Here is a 17,609-nt window from a genome sequence, read left to right on the forward strand (position 1 = left end):
TCGTTAATGCGGCGCTTCTGCTTGTTGCGACGTGACCTGCCACTAATGTCCCTGGTGTCCGAACTACCAGGGTTCTTGGTCATATTGTTGCTATGAGCGAGCCAGCTGTCTTCTCCCGCGCAAAAGCGGGTCATGAGTGTCGTGAGTGCTGCCATAGATTTCGGCTTTTCCTGTCCGAGGTGCCGGGCCAGCCACTCGTCACGGATATTGTGCTTCGAGGCTGCTAGGGCCTCAGCGTCCGGACAGTCGACTATTTGATTTTTCTTTGTTAGGAACCGTGTCCAGAATTGTCTGGCCGATTCCTCTGGCTGCTGGATTACGTGACTTAGGTCATCGGCGTCTGGGGGTCGCACATAAGTGCCCTGGAAATTGTCGAGGAATGCGGCTTCCAGGTCCTCCCAACAACAGATTGATCTTGTTGGCAAGCTGTTGAGCCAATGCCGAGCTGGTCCTTTAAGCTTGAGTGGGAGGTATTTGATGGCGTGAAAATCGTCGCTGCGGGCCATGTGGATATGAAGGAGATAATCCTTGATCCATACCGTAGGGTCTGTTGTGCCATCATATGATTCGATGTTTACGGGTTTGAAACCCTCGGGGATTTGATGATCCATTATTTCTTCTGTAAAGCACAGTGGGTGTGCGGCGCCTCTGTACTGGGTGATATCATGACGTAGCTCCAATGAGCTTTGTCTACTGTGTTCGGCCCAGCCGAATTTGTGGCCGGCGTGACGGTTACCGTCTCGAGCCGTGGGGTGCCCACGCGATCCGTAGATCGATCGTGTTTGCCCTGCCTTGTCCTCCAACATGTCTTGTAAGTCCGGCGCATGTTCACATGCCTTGGTACAGGGTGCGGCTTGAGTGGAGGGCCGGGAGGCCTCTCTGTCGCGGCCACGAGGTGGCCGTTCGGCCGCATCAAGTGCTTCCTCCTCTAATCGGGGTAGCAACTTGCGCTTTGGGTAACTCTTGGAGGGGCGTTCGAGTTTATGCTCTTCGGCCGCAAGGACTTCAGTCCATCTGTCAACCAGCAAATCTTGATCAGCTCTGAGCTGTTGCTGTTTTTTCTTGAGGCTTCTTGCCGTGGCCATAAGCCTGCCTTGGAAATGCTTTTGCTCAACGGGATCCTCTGGCACGACAAATTCGTCGTCGTCGAGGCTTGCCTCGTCCTCGGAGGGAGGCATATAATTATCGTCCTCGAGCTCTCTGTCTATTGCTCTCTCATGAGGGCTGGTTTTTCCATCCTCCTGTGCTAAGTCTTGCTGGAGGGGGTTTTCTTCGGCACTTTCTGGAGTATTATTATCTCCCGTGCTGGTATCGCCGTATTTGTTCTGGCGGAATTTTGAGCGGGCCCGCTGACGCCGGCGCTTGGGTTGTTTCTTGGAGGGGTCATCCTCCGCTGTTCCATCGCCATCTCCCTCTTTTGGGGTGTCCACCATGTATATGTCATATGACGAGGTGGCTTTCCAGGGGCTAGTAGGCGCTGGTTCTTCATCATCTCCTTCATCGACGTCCATACCGTCGATGTCTTCGGAGTCGAAGTCGAGTATGTCGGTTAAGTCGTCGACAGTGGCTACAAAGTGGGTGGTGGGTGGGTTTTGAATTTCTTCATCGTCCGTACCCCAACCTTGGTGACCGTAGTCCGGCCAGGGCTCTCCTGATAAAGAGAGAGACTTTAGTGACTTCAGGATATCGCCAAAAGGCGAGTGCTGAAAGATGTCTGCGGCAGTGAACTCCATGATCGGCGCCCAATCGGATTCGACTGGCGGGGGCGTGGAGGGTTCGGAGTCCGGAGAGGAGTCTGGCTCCTTGGAGTCATGAGCCTCGCAGAGTACGGGGCTGGTGTTCAGCTCAATCACCATTTGGATCACAGCCCCGAGGTGGCGTCCAACCGCCCATCCTCGATCGGCACGGTCGGCTCTGAACTAAGGGTCGGAGCCAATGCGGGTGCGGCCTCCAGGGCACTGTTCGGCGGCAGAGCTATATCATGCTCGTCGTGACAGTGCGGCGCGCTCGGCAGTGGTTCGAATCCGTCGAGGATCAAGTCCCCGCGGATGTCAGCCGTGTAGTTTAAACTTCCAAACCTGACCTGACGGCCAGGGGCGTAGCTTTCGATCTGCTCTAGATGGCCAAGTGAATTGGCCCGCAGTGCGAAGACGCCAAAGACGAAGATCTGTCCGGGGAGGAAGGTCTCACCCTGGACTGCATCGCCATTGATGATCGTAGGAGCCATCGGGCCTGACGGTGATGGCACAGAGGAACTCTCAATGAAAGCACCAATGTCGGTGTCAAAACCGGCGGATCTCGGGTAGGGGGTCCCGAGCTGTGCGTCTAGGCCGGATGGTAACAGGAGGCAAGGGACACGAAGTTTTACCCAGGTTCGGGCCCTCTCGATGGAGGTAAAACCCTACGTCCTGCTTGATTAATATTGATGATATGGGTAATACAAGAGTAGATCTACCACGAGATCAGAGAGGCTAAACCCTAGAAGCTAGCCTATGGTATGATTGTTGATGTGTATGTTGTTCTACGGACTAATACCCTCCGGTTTATATAGACACCGGATAGGGTTAGGGTTACATAGAGTCGGTTACAATGGTAGGAGATCTGAACATCCGTATCGCCAAGCTTGTCTTCCACGCCAAGGAAAGTCCCTTCTGGACACGGGACGGAGTCTTCAATCTTGTATCTTCATAGTCCAGGAGTCCGGCTGAAGGTATAGTTCGGCTATCCGAACACCCCCTAATCCAGGACTCCCTCACCGGGTTATAGGATCGATTGCCATACTATCAAGGGGGGATCCTGATGAGTAGCTTGATCGTATCATTTGCAGAGAGCTCAAACCATTGCATCCTTGCATCATCTTTCTTGGTTATTGTTTGGTTCTCTTTGTGAGTCTTAGAGCTTAGGGCAATCTTGATGACAAGCTTGAGTTCATCCAAAACGAAGTTCTCATGCTTCTTCTATTGCGTTTTCGGTGTTGGAGGTTTTACCGGTCTTATTCGAGGAAGGGTTCTCACCTTTTTCTTATGGGCCTTTTCTAATTTGCTTCTTATTTTTATTTCTATCAAGATTGTGTTCGCCCTTGTCACTAGCTTTCCAACAAACTTGGTTTTGTTGAATTCGGAGTCCGTTTGCAGAAGTTGTGTCAGTTTTGGTGTCCTTAAGAAGGCTACAGCGGTACTACCGCACATGGGAGCGGTACTGCCGCTTGGAGCGGTACTACCGCGGCTACTTCCATGGCTACTTCCGCTCCGGACCAAAAACTCGTCATAAGTCCAGCGGTGGTAGGCACGGATGTAATTTTTTAGTACCACTCGCAAGCAGTAGTACCGCTACCCCTAGCGGTAGTACCGTGAGGACGAGCGGTAGTACCGCTCTGTGCGGGCTGTGAGCATAACGGTTGGATTTTTCCCCACCTTTAAAAGGGGGTCTTCTGAAGGAAATATGCCCTAGAGGCAATAATAAAGTTATTATTTATTTCCTTATATCATGATAAATGTTTATTATTCATGCTAGAATTGTATTAACTGGAAACATAATACATGTGTGAATACATAGACAAACAGAGTGTCACTAGTATGCCTCTACTTGACTAGCCTGTTGATCAAAGATGGTTATGTTTCCTAACCATGGACAAAGAGTTGATATTTGATTAACGAGATCACATCATTAGTTGAATGATCTGATTGACATGACCCATTCCATTAGCTTAGCACCCGATCGTTTAGTATGTTGCTATTGCTTTCTTCATGACTTATACATGTTCCTATGACTATGAGATTATGCAACTCCCGTTTGCCAGAGGAACACTTTGTGTGCTACCAAACGTCACAACGTAACTGGGTGATTATAAAGGAGCTCTACAGGTGTCTCCAAAGGTACATGTTGGGTTGGCGTATTTCGAGATTAGGATTTGTCACTCCGATTGTCGGAGAGGTATCTCTGGGCCCTCTCGGTAATGCACATCACTGAAGCCTTGCAAGCATTGCAACTAATGAGTTAGTTGCGGGATGATGTATTACAGAACGAGTAAAGAGACTTGCCGGTAACGAGATTGAACTAGGTATAGGATACCGACGATCGAATCTCGGGCAAGTAACATACCAATGACAAAGGGAACAACGTATGTTGTTATGCGGTCTGACCGATAAAGATCTTCGTAGAATATGTAGGAGCCAATATGAGCATCCAGGTTCTGCTATTGGTTATTGACCAGAGACATGTCTCGGTCATGTCTACATTGTTCTCGAACCGTAGGGTCCGCACGCTTAAGGTTTTGATGACAGTTATATTATGAGTTTATGAGTTTTGATGTACCAAAGGAGTTCGGAGTCCCGGATGAGATCGGGGACATGACGAGGAGTCTCGAAATGGTCGAGACGTAAAGATCGATATATTGGACGACTATATTCGGACATCGGAAAGGTTCCGAGTGATTTTGGTATTTTTCGGAGTAACGGAGAGTTACGGGAATTCGCCGGGGAGTATATGGGCCTTATTGGGCCATATGGGAATAGAGGAGAGAGGCCAAAAGGAAGGAGGCCTGCGCCCCCCCTCTGGTCCGAATTGGACAAGGGGCGCAGCCCCCTTTTCCTTTTTCCTCTCCCCCTCTTTCCCCTTCTCCTACTCCAACAAGGAAGGAAGGAGTCCTACTCCCAGTGGGAGTAGGACTCCCCTTGGCACGCCCCCTTCTAGGCCGGCCGCCCCCTCCCCCTTGCTCCTTTATATACGGGGGCAGGGGGAACCTCTAAACACACAAGTTGATCTTCGTGATCGTTCCTTAGCCGTGTGCGGTGCCCCCCTCCACCATATTCCACCTCGGTCATATTGTAGCAGTGCTTAGGCGAAGCCCTGCGACGGTAGAACATCAAGATCGTCACCACGCCGTCGTGCTGACGGAACTCCTCCCCGACGCTTTGCTGGATCGGAGTCCGGGGATCGTCATCGAGCTGAACGTGTGCCAAGAACTCAGAGGTGCCGGAGTAACGGTGCTTGGATCGGTCGGATCGTGAAGACGTACAACTACATCAACCGCGTTGTCACAACGCTTCCGCTGTCGATCTACAAGGGTACGTAGATCACACTCTCGCCCTCTCGTTGCTATGCATCACCATGATCTTGCGTGTGCGTAGGAATTTTTTTGAAATTACTACGAAACCCAACATCTTCTTCTCCAATGAACCTTATCTTTTGAGCTCGTGTTCTTCCCCCATTGTTGACCTTCTTCGAGCTTGCTAACTCTCAATCCCTCCATGGATTCTTGCTAGTTTTTGAGGGAAAACAGAGAGGAGATCTAGATCCACATTTCCACCAATCACTTTCTCCTCTATGTGAGGGGAACCCCTTGGATCTAGATCTTGGAGTTCTTGGTGTTCTCCTTCTTGTTATTCCTCTCATTTTCCTCACTAGCATTAGTTGCTTCGGTGGGATTTGAGAGAGAAGGACTTGGGCACTCTGTGTGCCCTTGCCATTGTATTTGGTGCGTCGGTTTGAGTTCTCCACGGTGATACGCGGAAGTTATAAGTTGAGAAGCTTATTACTCTTGGGTGCTTGGTACCCTTGAGCTTGTTCCTCTTGGGTGCTTGGGCGCCCTAGAGGGTTGGTGGTGTTTGGAGCTCAATCATTGTGGTGTAAAGCTCCGGGCAAGCGTCGGGGTCCCCAATTAGGTTGTGGAGATTGCCCCGAGCAATTTGACGGGTTTCGTTGACCGCCCCCAAGGGTTGCCAAAGTGTACGGGTTCGGTGACCGCCCCCAAGGGTTGTCATTTGTACGGGTTCGATGACCACCCTCAAGGGTCCCTTAGTGGAATTACGGCATCTTGCATTGTGCGAGGGTGTGAGGAGATTACGGTGGCCCTAGTGGCTTCTTGGGGAGCATTGTGCCTCCACACCGCTCCAAACGGAGATTAGCATCCGCAAGGGTGTGAACTTCGGGATACATCATCGTCTCCCCGTGCCTCGGTTATCTCTTACTCGAGCTCTTTACTTATGCACTTTACTTTGTGCTAGCCATATTGCTCTTGGTCATATATCTTGCTATCTTATAGTTTCTTATCTTGCTTAGCATAAGTTGTTGGTGCACATAGGTGAGCCTAGTTGTTTTAGGTTTTGTGCTTGAAAAATTAACCGCTAGGTTTATTCCGCATTTGTTCAAACCTAAACCGTAATTATTTTAAAACGCCTATTCACCCCACCCCCCCTCTAGGCGACATCCACGATCTTTCAATCATTTCATGCGGTTGATGACAACCATCTACATGCTTTGCACATGATTGTTATTGCTTCTTGTAATATCTCTCCATATGTTGCCTCCCTCATGCTTGATGATTTGCCCTGTATTGAGTGCAATTATGCCTTTAGTCTTGATAATGAGTTTGCCCCCATAGCATTCTCGCATATATTTGGAGGTTTTGACATATTTCTTGGGAAGCATGCTTGCCTTATCTCTTTGCACCATATACCTAGTGCCATGAATATAGCCATTGTTGCATCATATTATTCATGCACTTGTGCTTCTAATGGTTATGTGCAAAAGAAGAGAACCATCATGATGGATGATGTGTTTATCTACCATGTGCATACGTTCTTTGTTTTGTTGTGTGCATGTGTAGGAAACTTAGCCTTCGTGCCAACTTCCACGTCACGTGAGTTGACAATCCGAGCTCTTGAGAGCGAACCACCTTCTACCACGACGATTCTACATCGCACTTGCTTGTACTTCGGCATTGCGAAGGACGCACGAGGACATGCTTTCAAGGTGATATCCTTCTCTTTTGAGAACCCCCAAACCATGAGCATGGATATTATGTATCATACTACTTGTGTTGCTTGCCCCATGAGACTTGTTGTTCATCCTGGACCACTTGATTGCACACATGTTAGAGATCTTGCTTCGACTTGTCATTTTCACCGTTCCATGCATCATGATATATATGCATTGTGTGTTGCATCTGACTTGTGGATTACTTGCTCCTATCATATGTTTGGTTGCAACAATGTCATTTCTTCACATATGCCATGTCCCATTGATTGGTACATGCTTAGCTTGATTGCCTCACATATGATGAACAATTTCTCTTTCTATTGTGTTGAGTGCCACACCATCTTCACTACACCCTATACACGTTATGCTTGGGTTGTCTTGCACTTGGCCCATGTGTTTAGACATCTCATCTTATTTGGCATGGTGAATGCTTCTTATGCCTATCATCGACCATTTGTTGAACGTTTTATGCATGATTGCTATGACCTTGAGGTAGATGCTTATTCTCTTGTCACACATATTTGCATCACTACCTCACATTTACATGCTTGTTTCCATGATGTCCTTGATTGTGCTCAATTTATGCGCTTACATGCCATGTCACAATCCTTTGTCACACCATATGTTATGCTTGATGATGACACTTGTTGGGTGAATCACCTCTCGAATGCTTGGTTTTGCACTAACGCTAATCACATTTGTTTTTCCAAGTGTTTGTTGTTCTTGATCCTTTTGAAGGAATCACTAGATGGTGCGACATTGGAGAGTTCCCATTTCGAGCTTCAAGATGACGAGTACTTGGTGAACGTCCACTCCTACACGGCGAACCCATCTCTTTCCCATGGTGATTTGGTTTCCGATCTGAGGTCAGATCTTTCCCAAGGGGGGGAGATGATGCGGAGCATCCTATGGACATCACCATGTCAAGAGTCCGTTCGGCGAGTGACACATGTGACATCTACTTCACATACACAAAGGTGAATCATCTCCTTTACACGTGCTCACTTGACCCCTTTGTCGTGGTTTTGTCACGGCAGATGTCCTAGAGAAAGGACTTAGTCGTGGAGCCATCACGACGGGTTAGCTTGAAGGGGTTAAAGCGGACACAGGGACGCAAGAGAGTTTATACTAGTTCGGCCCCTTCGATGAAGGTAAAAGCCTGCGTCTAGTTGTGATGGAATTGATGGGGTTTCGATGACTAGGGAGCAAACAAGCTTCGCCTATGTCTCGAGTTGTTGTCTGTTGTCCTTGAACCGCCGCCGGGTCGTCCCCTTATATACACGGGTGACTCCCGTCGGTTCACAGAGTCCCAACACCGGTCGATATTCGTATCCGGGTTGGTCTCTCCTTATTCCTAACTTATAATACAAGTTTATATACAAATTCCGGTTTACAGCTACCAGTCTTGAACCGGCTACGGGCCTTAGGCCCTCCTCTGCCTTCTTGGGCTTTATCACTTTTGGAACTACTGTTGAAGTTGACCCGGCCCAGATAGGCCGGTTTACGCCCAGCAGTAATATCCCCAACACCCTTCGAGGATGGTATACTACTTGACACTTCTCCCGTGTGCATGCATAGGTATTTTTGGAGCTTCACGAATGTTGAGGAGGAGTGCAAGAGCCAAGGAACAACTACACCATCCGCGAGGGAAGCATGAAAGCGAAGACGGAAGAAGACGGAGCTGCTGAAGCTACAGCGGCCGGACATCCAGCGCCTGGGAAGCCGCATAGGAACTTCCCCAACAGCCGTCCAGCTCCAGGCCTCGGACATCCGGCCCATGCTCGGACATCCAGCCCAGCCCGGACATCCAGCCCTTCCCCCGGAAATCCGGCAGCGACGTATCCAGAGAGCAAACGAACCTCCACTTCAGCCGGGACATCCGGCTCATCCCGAAGCCCCGGACATCCGGGCCCCAGCCCGGACGTCCGGCACCTGCACGTGCCTAACCGGGCCAGAGGCCCACGTATCCCTTTCCCACTTACCCCTTCGTGGCTTAGACTATATATAGACCCCCTCCTCCTCCTAGTTAGGGTTAGCATAGGTTTAGCTCACTTGAGATAGAGCTTTGCTCATCCATCCGGATCTACTCCATCGAGAGAGACCGCGGCCTCTACGGAGAAGATCCATCTTGGATTCAAGACCCCCTCACTGGCGGACCCCTTCAAGACCTCCTCACAAAGATGAACTAGTTACCGTTTGTATCGTCCTTTATAGATCGTGGATCGTGTATCTCTTTGTGTTTCGAGGATCTAGCACATGTGTGATCGTTTCTTGTTGATTTGAGTGATTCCTTTCGTTTCCCCTCGTGTTTCCCCCTCGTGTTCTTCGTGTTCTTCATGGGATTCCCTCCATTTTGTGAAAGATCGGCCCTAGGGTTTCCACCCTACATCACACCCACTGTTACATTCAACTTATATAATGCTCCTAGAGAGATGACACTTGATGAGTTTTGTGAGGCTTGTTTGATTCCACCTGAGGGCAGCCCTATAGATTCACACCCTCGTGACGTTACAGATTTTATACCCGAAGTTACTATTGGGGAGACGAGAGGAGTTTATGAGGCTAGAGTTGCTAGTTTGTATTTCCCTGTTTTGCGTTATTACTCATTATTTGCCGGGAGTTGTTTGACTGGACGGTGGGAGAGTGGATCACCCAGCTTGCCTGATCTTGTTATTTTGCGCCATGCTCTTTATAGTGATAGAACTTTGAGTTTGGATGGCATGATTGCTCGATAGTTACACACTAACCTCTTGAAGGGAGTTATTTACGGTGGTATTTATGCTTCTTGCATTGACATTTTAAGATTTTTATTAGGCATGATGAGGCTGAGGAGAAGTTTTTACCTGTTAGACACCTTGATTACACTAGCATGGTTGGGCATGATTTTATTAACAATGACACGCCACAATTTCGGTATAACTTGGTGTTTAGTCAAGGCAGTCGTGAGACTATTTATTACCTTGCATGCGCCTCCTTTGTTTGATTTTTCTTCGAGCAGGTACACTAATATAGGGCTTGGAGCCGCCCCAAGAAGAGGAACCAGAGCCAGCACCTCAGCCCGTGGCAGGCTGGCAGCCGCAGAGCCTATTTACTAGTGGGATTCGCAGGACCCCGTCTATCAATGGAACCCCCATGAGGCTCAACACTATCCTGAAGAGGGATACTTAACCCATGGCCATAGACCAACTAGCTTTGGGATAGGGAAGAAATAAAAACTATACTCCACTAGCTTTGGGATCGGTGGTCAAATGTAGTAAAGTAAAAATTAAATATACCACTAAATTGATATAAGGGGTCCGTTAGAAATGCCCTTAGCGGGAGATAAAGAGAAAAACATCGACCTGGGGAAGTCTTTTTCGGATTCCATCTTGTAAGCCTATGTAACTCAACTAATTTGAGTCGACCTTGCATCATAGTAGTAGAGTAGTTTCTTAGCCGGATTATTGCTCTTCGTGAAGTGGCGTAAAGGAGTTCTATCGTCTTGGCGAGCTTCCGGTGGATGCGCGGAAAGTGCTGGATGACTTGCGTCGGGCTTGAGGCCAATGCTCTTCATGACTTCGTGGGGCTGTGAGGTTGATGGAGACAGCGGCCGAAATTAATTTCTGATTTTGATGTACTTGCTAGTAAGGGGAGGGAGGCATGAGCTGCCTTTCAAGCCCAAGTTGCAGGTCTAAAGTTAGTGATGCATCTCTACGAAGAGCAGCGGTGGTCGCTTGAAACGAACATTGATCAATGCCCAAAGAACCAGTTGCCAAGGCGAGCACAAACTGAAACTTGTGCATATTTCGTAGTAAAGAATATTGTAAATCTGGTTTTACACTGCCGAGAAATATATATTTGCACATTTCTAACTAGAAGCACAAATAAGTCAGATGGTTTTTGCTCTTGGCAGGAAGAGTAAATACGCAAGCCTCTATATCCGGGAGCTTTTTCGCTCCAAGATTCATCCACTTGGATGAAAAAGACTTTTGGGTAAATTCCTATGGGGCACGTGTATTATTTTGGTACCTGGCTGTGTACGAACGCGTGGTGGCTTCAATCTTTCGTTTCAAATTTTTTGAAGTAGGGTGCGGCTTATCTTGGTAAGTTTACCGTAAATTTAGCGTTTTTTTGGTATGTTTGCATTCCGTGGACAGCGGCGCTGCGTCGATCGCTCCTCCTGGATCCTGGATGTCCTTGTCGCTGTCGGTTTGACCACTGTTGGTTCTGCAGCTTGGTATTGTTTGTTTTAATCGGTGCCGCTTTCCACGGGTTCTCTCGAGTTTTCCTCGCGTACGTGTTCCTTTTGGTGCCGCTCTGGTCGTTAGTTCTAGAGCCTGCCGCTCTTTTTTCATCGGTGCCGACCGTTTTGATCGTTTAATCTAGACTCTGTTGTTGTTTCTTAGCGGTGCCGCTGTCGCCGATCAATCTGGAAATCTGGCCGCCTATCGTGACCGCTTTTGTCCTGTAAATCTACGGACCGTCTTACCGTTGTTGTTGCTATAAATAGGTCGCTCTTCTTGCCATATTATTGCGGTAGGTTTCCTCAGTGTCGCATGCGTTAACTCCATGGTCCGCGGCGTCCGGGGCGGCCTTCTCGCTCGCGGGATGCTGTGGTTGGCCGACGTGGTGGTTCGGGCCATTCTGCTGCCTCGGCTGCTGTGTCTGGTCGATCCGTACGTATGGAGGATGCTCCTGCATCTCATCATCGGTCGTTCTGTTGGGGTGGCCGTTCTGTAGGATCTTCTGGTTCTGCATGTGGCCGCTCCTTGCCGTTTTCTGGTTCTGGATGCACGGCGGATTTTGCGTCGTGATTTGGTTTGTTTGCTATTTCTTTGTTTCCCCTTTTGTTTGTGTTGGAGTTTTTCTGTACATTGAGTGTTTTGCTGCCTTGATTGCCTAGGGTCTTCTCTCACCGCTCGAGCTTTGGGCACGACCAGCAGAGGAAGACGACCGGCCATCGGCAACGGAAGACGAGGTGGGCAGCCGCTCCAAGCACGATATCATGTTCCAAGTGAGGTGAGTCTCCGTGGCCTCTTGCTGATCACCGATAAGGCCTTTGCAGCGGAATTCCAAGTGAGGTTGATTACTTGATTTGGCCAGCGGATGTCCACGGAGGCGCGCGCGATGATGAGGGTGTTCGCGTCTGGAGGTGATGGCTGCAGGAGTCTCCCGGACAGTGAGACTGGACGTGATGGTGCCAGCGATCGGTGAGGTCCCGACGGCGTGCAGCGTGGCTTGCACCGGAGCTGGCGAGGCCATGGCGACGGTGAGCACGGGGCACGCAGACACAGCAAGGCCATGGAGTGGCTCATGAAACGTGTCGATCGGTGCGGGTCGGCCGTGGGCGGTGTGCTTCGGCAAAGCTCACGTCGCTACTGTGGCGGGTAATCTCCGTTTGCGCCGTCTGTGCATGATGTACGTGTTCGGGTTCACGCAGTGCAGGGAACATGTTGTCCGTGACCTTCCTTGGCAAGCGGACGCCAAGTTCGGTTTCGGACCATCGCCTACGTCCTGGTCCATGACGGCGCGCGGAGGCGGCGCCCTCTTCTGTAGTGTCCAATGTTAGTGCACTGGTCTGCGCTGCCGAGGGACGTCTCCTTGTCCCACCCCGGGGAGCATGGGCGTCCTTCCGTTCGGCCGTCACTGCAGAACGCGGTGAGGTATCATCTTCCCGTTTCGATTCATCCCATACTAAATACCTCCATCCTTACATGTATGGTTGTATCTCAAATTCGTCATGCGTGATGAATGATTTTCTAGGTTCGCGTAGTTTACATTTGCTTTTTTAGTTTGGTTGATTCCATGTGTAAATGGACTGAGGAGTGATGAGAGAGGGAGAGGCGGAGAAGGGGCCACCTGAGGCGGCCGGACTACCGCCGCCGCTTCCTCGATCCTCGCCAGGCGGAGGTGCAGGCGCACATCAGATCCATCTGTGCTCTCTTAGTCCCCTAGCGGCGGCGCCGTCAGGAGGAAAGGAGGGGCCAACGGGATCGGGTGATGACCGCGGCGACCTGCCGCATGGTGAGATCGGACGGGAGAAGGCACGATGGGTACAATGGCGGGCGATCTTCTCCGACGAGACGGATCCGGTCATTTGGATCGAAGGACGTCTTCGATTTACTCCACGTTCGTGATGGATGGCTCTTCTCGATCTAGAGAACGACGTCCTCGCTGGTGATTTTCTCCCGGACGCCGACATGATTGAGATAGGTATTAAATTCAAACTTGATGTTTATGACGTGATTGTTGGCGAATGTGTGCAGCTGGATTTAGCTGGATTTACACCCGAAGGCACCGGAGATGATTGATCTGATGGGGCCGATGGTTCATACACAACCGGGAGGACGGTTTTGGGCGCTTCTGGAGAGCGACGACGAAGAGCAGGTGGAGGGTCATGTCCCCATGAAGAATTCCGGAATGCCCCTGGCCTCGCAGAGTGTTGTTTCGTTGCCGGAGCCCAAGATCACGACCAATCGGCGTTGTTCAAAAATTCAAACTTCCAAACCGGCCATGAAGCCGTGGAGCGGACCGATTCCTAAGGTAATGAGAGAACCGGTAACGTTGTCAGATTTCTTGCCGGAAAATTGGACTCTTGTCACGTGGAAAGAAGAAAGGCAAGATTGGCCGGCCACCGCCGCCGCCTAGATCGCCGGTGGCGAGATCGGCGAGCGTTGTTCGAGCGGCCACACGGACTCGTTTGAACACGTTATTGGGCCGTAGGCCTGAGCTGGATGCAACGTCGGACGTTACGATGGTCGTGGGTCCTCCAGGCGCGGGCGAGGCCCAGCCAAAGGCCCAAGCCTCGTGCCATCCTGATCGGACATACGTGCATGTATCGCCGCTGCCTGTCGTCTCTACGAGCGAGTCTAGGGTTCCAGGTCCGGGTTTTCCTTCGCTCGGCACAGGACGGGCAAGGAGGATCATGTATGCTGGCGGCATGGCAGGACAAGGGCCGCCGCCCGTCAAGCGAGGCCCAGCTCCCGCCGGTGGCACTTTTTCTCCTGGCGGGGCTAGTCGTGGAACTTTGCCGGCCAATAGGGCTGCCGCCACGGGCGCGGTCGGTCGTGCCGCTACGCCGATCGCTGGCGCTGGTGCTGTTGGCCACGGTGCCCTGCCTGTGGGTGGTGTTGGCCACGGTGCCCCGCCTAGTGGTGGGGTTAGCGGTGTTGGACGGGGCGGCTTGCCCCCTCCAAGGCCAGCGGTTGGGGGAGGGGTGCAACCCTGAGTCGGGATCGGCCGGGGTGTTTCGTCCTCTGCGCGGCAGGGGGGGCGATGCATCTGGTTCTCTGGTGCCGACGCATGTGCCCAGACCAAACGCGCGCCAACCGGATGAAGTGGTGCCGCTACCAGCAGCTAAGGCGCCGGCCCTAGGAAGGGTTCGCAGCGTGCAAGGGCGTGGTGGATACAGTGGTTACAACAAAGACGGACAGAATTTCAACCGATGCATATGGTGAGGGACTACACCGTGGATCTTTGTCCGGTGGCGGCCGTGGATATAACCGACATAATGATGAGGACACCAGACATTTTCAAGGTCCGCCCGGTAATTTTGTTGAAGGTGTTGCCGGACCCAGGGATCGCTTCCGAGGTGGATATCGCCGCGGTGGGAGAGGGAGACGCCCACCACCGCCTCGACACTACCCACTGCCACCAGCGCCTGCTACGGATATGGCTTCGGGGGAGGAGCTCGAGCACGTAGCGGATGAGGTGGGAGACCCATCCACGCTACCCGCAGCGGCAGTTGACGCGGTTAGGGCTTTGGCAGCAGTGTAGGTTCCGGTGACTTCTGGAGAGACTAAATCTAGGGATGGCGTGTCTGACAAAGGGTCGGAGAAAGCGGAGGGAGAAAAACTCTCTAAATGGGCGATTAAGAAGAAAAAGTTGCCTTGCTATAGATGTGGTGAACCAGGTCATTTCGTGGCAGAGTGTATGAATGAACTTTGTGACTATTGCCAGCGCTCACAGCATGTGACCGGGGACTACCCTCTCCTCTTCGGTCCTAAGCCTGGTATTAACATTTTTGAGGTCTGTTGTAAAGAGTTGATGTTCTTTGAGACACCAGAGGTGGACCCTCTATCGCAGATGGTTAAGAGTTCCTTCCCGGCAGTAATCAGAGTTACTAATGGACAGTTGACCGAGGCTCAGATCGTGAGACAGCTACGTGACTTAGTGCCATGTAATTATCAATGGCATCTGGAACAGTTAGAAGGTCGGACTTATAAGGTGGACTTTCCAACTAAAGAGGATCAGATGCATTTTCTTAAGTGGGGTCTATGCAGAGTCACAAGCACCAACGTCATTATCGCTTTCGACGAGTGGAAGTAGGAGGAACCGGAGGGTACACCTTTGGAGAAGGTGTGGGTTTGTTTCTATGGCGCGCCACCTAAATGGATAAAGCAGTTTTTGATTGCTTGGAGCTTGGGTGCTATGATTGGTAAGATAGAAAAGGTTGACATGCCATTCACTCATGCACAAGGAGTTGCGAGGTTGTTGGTCAGTGTTGTGAGTGTTGAGCATATACCAGATGTGGTTAGATGAACACATGCTGGAGTCACTTATGTATTAGAGCTTGAGATCGAGGATACTGCAGTTTCCCAGGATGGGGACGGGACACGGGACATGGATACGACTGAGGGAGGCGACGCGCCCGGGAATCAGGATAAGGGGGCCGATGATACACTGCCGGAGTCGTACAAGGGGCCTACTACACACCCAGATAAGGTATATAGTTCTACCAAAGAGGCGCCCCCGTCCACTACTCCGATGAACACGCTTCGCTTTGGTTCATTTGCACCGGGGTCCGCTCCTAGTCGGTTATGAAGCACCAGGGTCGAGGCAGATGACCCAGCGGAGCTTGAGCTGCCACCAGTGCCGAGTCTGGCCGGCAAGGTGACGGCTACAGAGTCTACACCCGGTGCGAGGGTGGACCCTGATGGGTCGGCCGCGGGTATGGGGGTCGTGGGCAGGAAGCCCTTAGCACCCAGTTACATGCGCCCGACTTCTCTTCGATGGGAGGGGCGCCTGGACAGGAGGTCGCTGGCGTTCTTCTCACTTCGGCATCTCCGGTCGAGCTGGGGGTGAGGTGCGGGAAGGAGTCCCGTGCTGTAACCCCTCCACAGGACCCCACCATCCAGAGTGGCGAGCTGGGGGTGAGGTATGGGAAGGAGTCCCGTGTCGTAACCCCTCCGCAGGATTGTGCCTTGCAGGTTGGCCGGGGGACGACGGTTTCTACGGGGGAAAGGGGGGACGGGACCAGTGAGCAGGCGTCTCCATGGTCCCACTCACCCTTGACCTCTACAGCTGAGGTCCGCTCCACTACGCCCTACCCTTCTTCACCAACGATAAGGGAGGGCGTGGGAGTCCTGACCGTACCCCTCGAGAGAGGACGACGGAGGAGCTCATCGCTTTTCGCAGGATAGCGGATCTGGTGTCGGCTGGTAGGCGTGTCAGCAACCGGATCCAGGGACAGCCGGATGCGGACGACCTGCAGCTAGCGCGTGCCAAGAGGGCCGCCATGCTTCGTCATGCCGAGACTACTGCAGGTGCGTCTTTTGATAAAAGTTGCTCAATTTTACACTTCTCTGAGAATGAAATAGTTGATAAGGCAAACGACTTAGGAATTTCTTTGGGATCAAATGAAACAGAGGTCGTCAAATCTGTTAATGATATTTTAGACTTGGAAGCGGAGAGGGCTTCTGAGATCATTCGTAATCTTGCCTCTATCCAATCTATGAATGACAATGACATGAATAATTTAGGAATTAATGATCTCGCAAATATATGCAATAATCTGTCGCCAAGTGTCGAGGCTAAGGATGAGGAGGATTTGGAGAACACAGATACGGTAGAGCCTCTCTTGATGGAGGATGCAGTTTCTGTCATAGATAATACTATCGTCCCGCAGGGTGTTGAGGAGAAGCCCAAACGACCCTAGAAGCGGAAAATTTATCCTACTTTGGTAGTACGCAGAAGTGCTAGAGTTAAGCTTAAGAAAAAAATCATGATGACTTATGAAAGGACTCTTTTGGAATAGCAGAGGTCTAGCGGACTTGTCTAAACAAAGATTCTTAGCAGAAACAACGTTAGAGCATCACTTAGATTTTATTGCACTTTTGGAAACTGGATGAGATAATTTCACATCCCAATTCCTTCAAACCCTCTCAAGTGGTATCAATTTTGACTGGCACATTTTACCTCCTAGAGGAAGATCCGGCGGGATTTTACTAGGAGTACAGTGTGAGACGTTAGAGATGCTTAATGTGGTTCAGGGAGACTTTTCGGTTAAATTCAGGGTAAGATCAAAATTGGATGGGTTCCGATGGTCGCTAATTGTTGTATATGGGGCAGCACAACCTGAATTTAAACCTGATTTTCTGGCCGATCTAGTGCGGATTTGTGGAGATGAAAATCTGCCAATACTAGTCGGGGGGATTTTAATATCATTAGGAGGAGAGAAGAAAAGAATAATGACAATTTCGATGGACGTTGGTCTATGATGTTTAACATGATTATCGAGAGCCTCAATTTGAGAGAAATTGAGCTCACCGGTAGACAGTTTACATGGGCCAACTCGTTACCTGTTCCGACTTATGAAAAGCTGGATAGGGTACTTGCTAGTGTGGAGTGGGAACAAAAATATACGTTGGTGTCGGTCCATGCAATGCAGAGAGCGATCTCGGATCATACACCAATCCTTTTAGATTCGGGCGAGGCTACCCATGTGGCAAATAAAAATATCTTCTCCTTCGAGCAAAGCTGGTTTGAGCGAGAAGGATTGATGGAGATGATTGCACGTGAATGGGCTAAGCCAGTTACGGGAAGGACACATGTCGAGAGATGGCAGAATAAAATTAGACACCTTCGACAAT

At 50.7% G+C, this 17,609-nt stretch overlaps 1 long non-coding RNA gene across 1 annotated transcript; it reads left to right on the top strand.

Annotated features, from left to right (window-relative positions):
• The first annotated feature begins 11,286 nt into the window (after window positions 1-11,286).
• On the top strand, window positions 11,287-16,414 carry LOC125548681. The gene is made up of 4 exons (XR_007301142.1): window positions 11,287-11,556; window positions 11,642-11,757; window positions 11,842-12,915; window positions 13,005-16,414. It is a non-coding gene; the product is annotated as an uncharacterized LOC125548681 (long non-coding RNA).
• Window positions 16,415-17,609: the final 1,195 nt, after the last annotated feature.

The sequence above is a fragment of the Triticum urartu genome, chromosome 3, assembly GCF_003073215.2.
Source record: "Triticum urartu cultivar G1812 chromosome 3, Tu2.1, whole genome shotgun sequence".
NCBI lineage: Eukaryota > Viridiplantae > Streptophyta > Magnoliopsida > Poales > Poaceae > Triticum > Triticum urartu.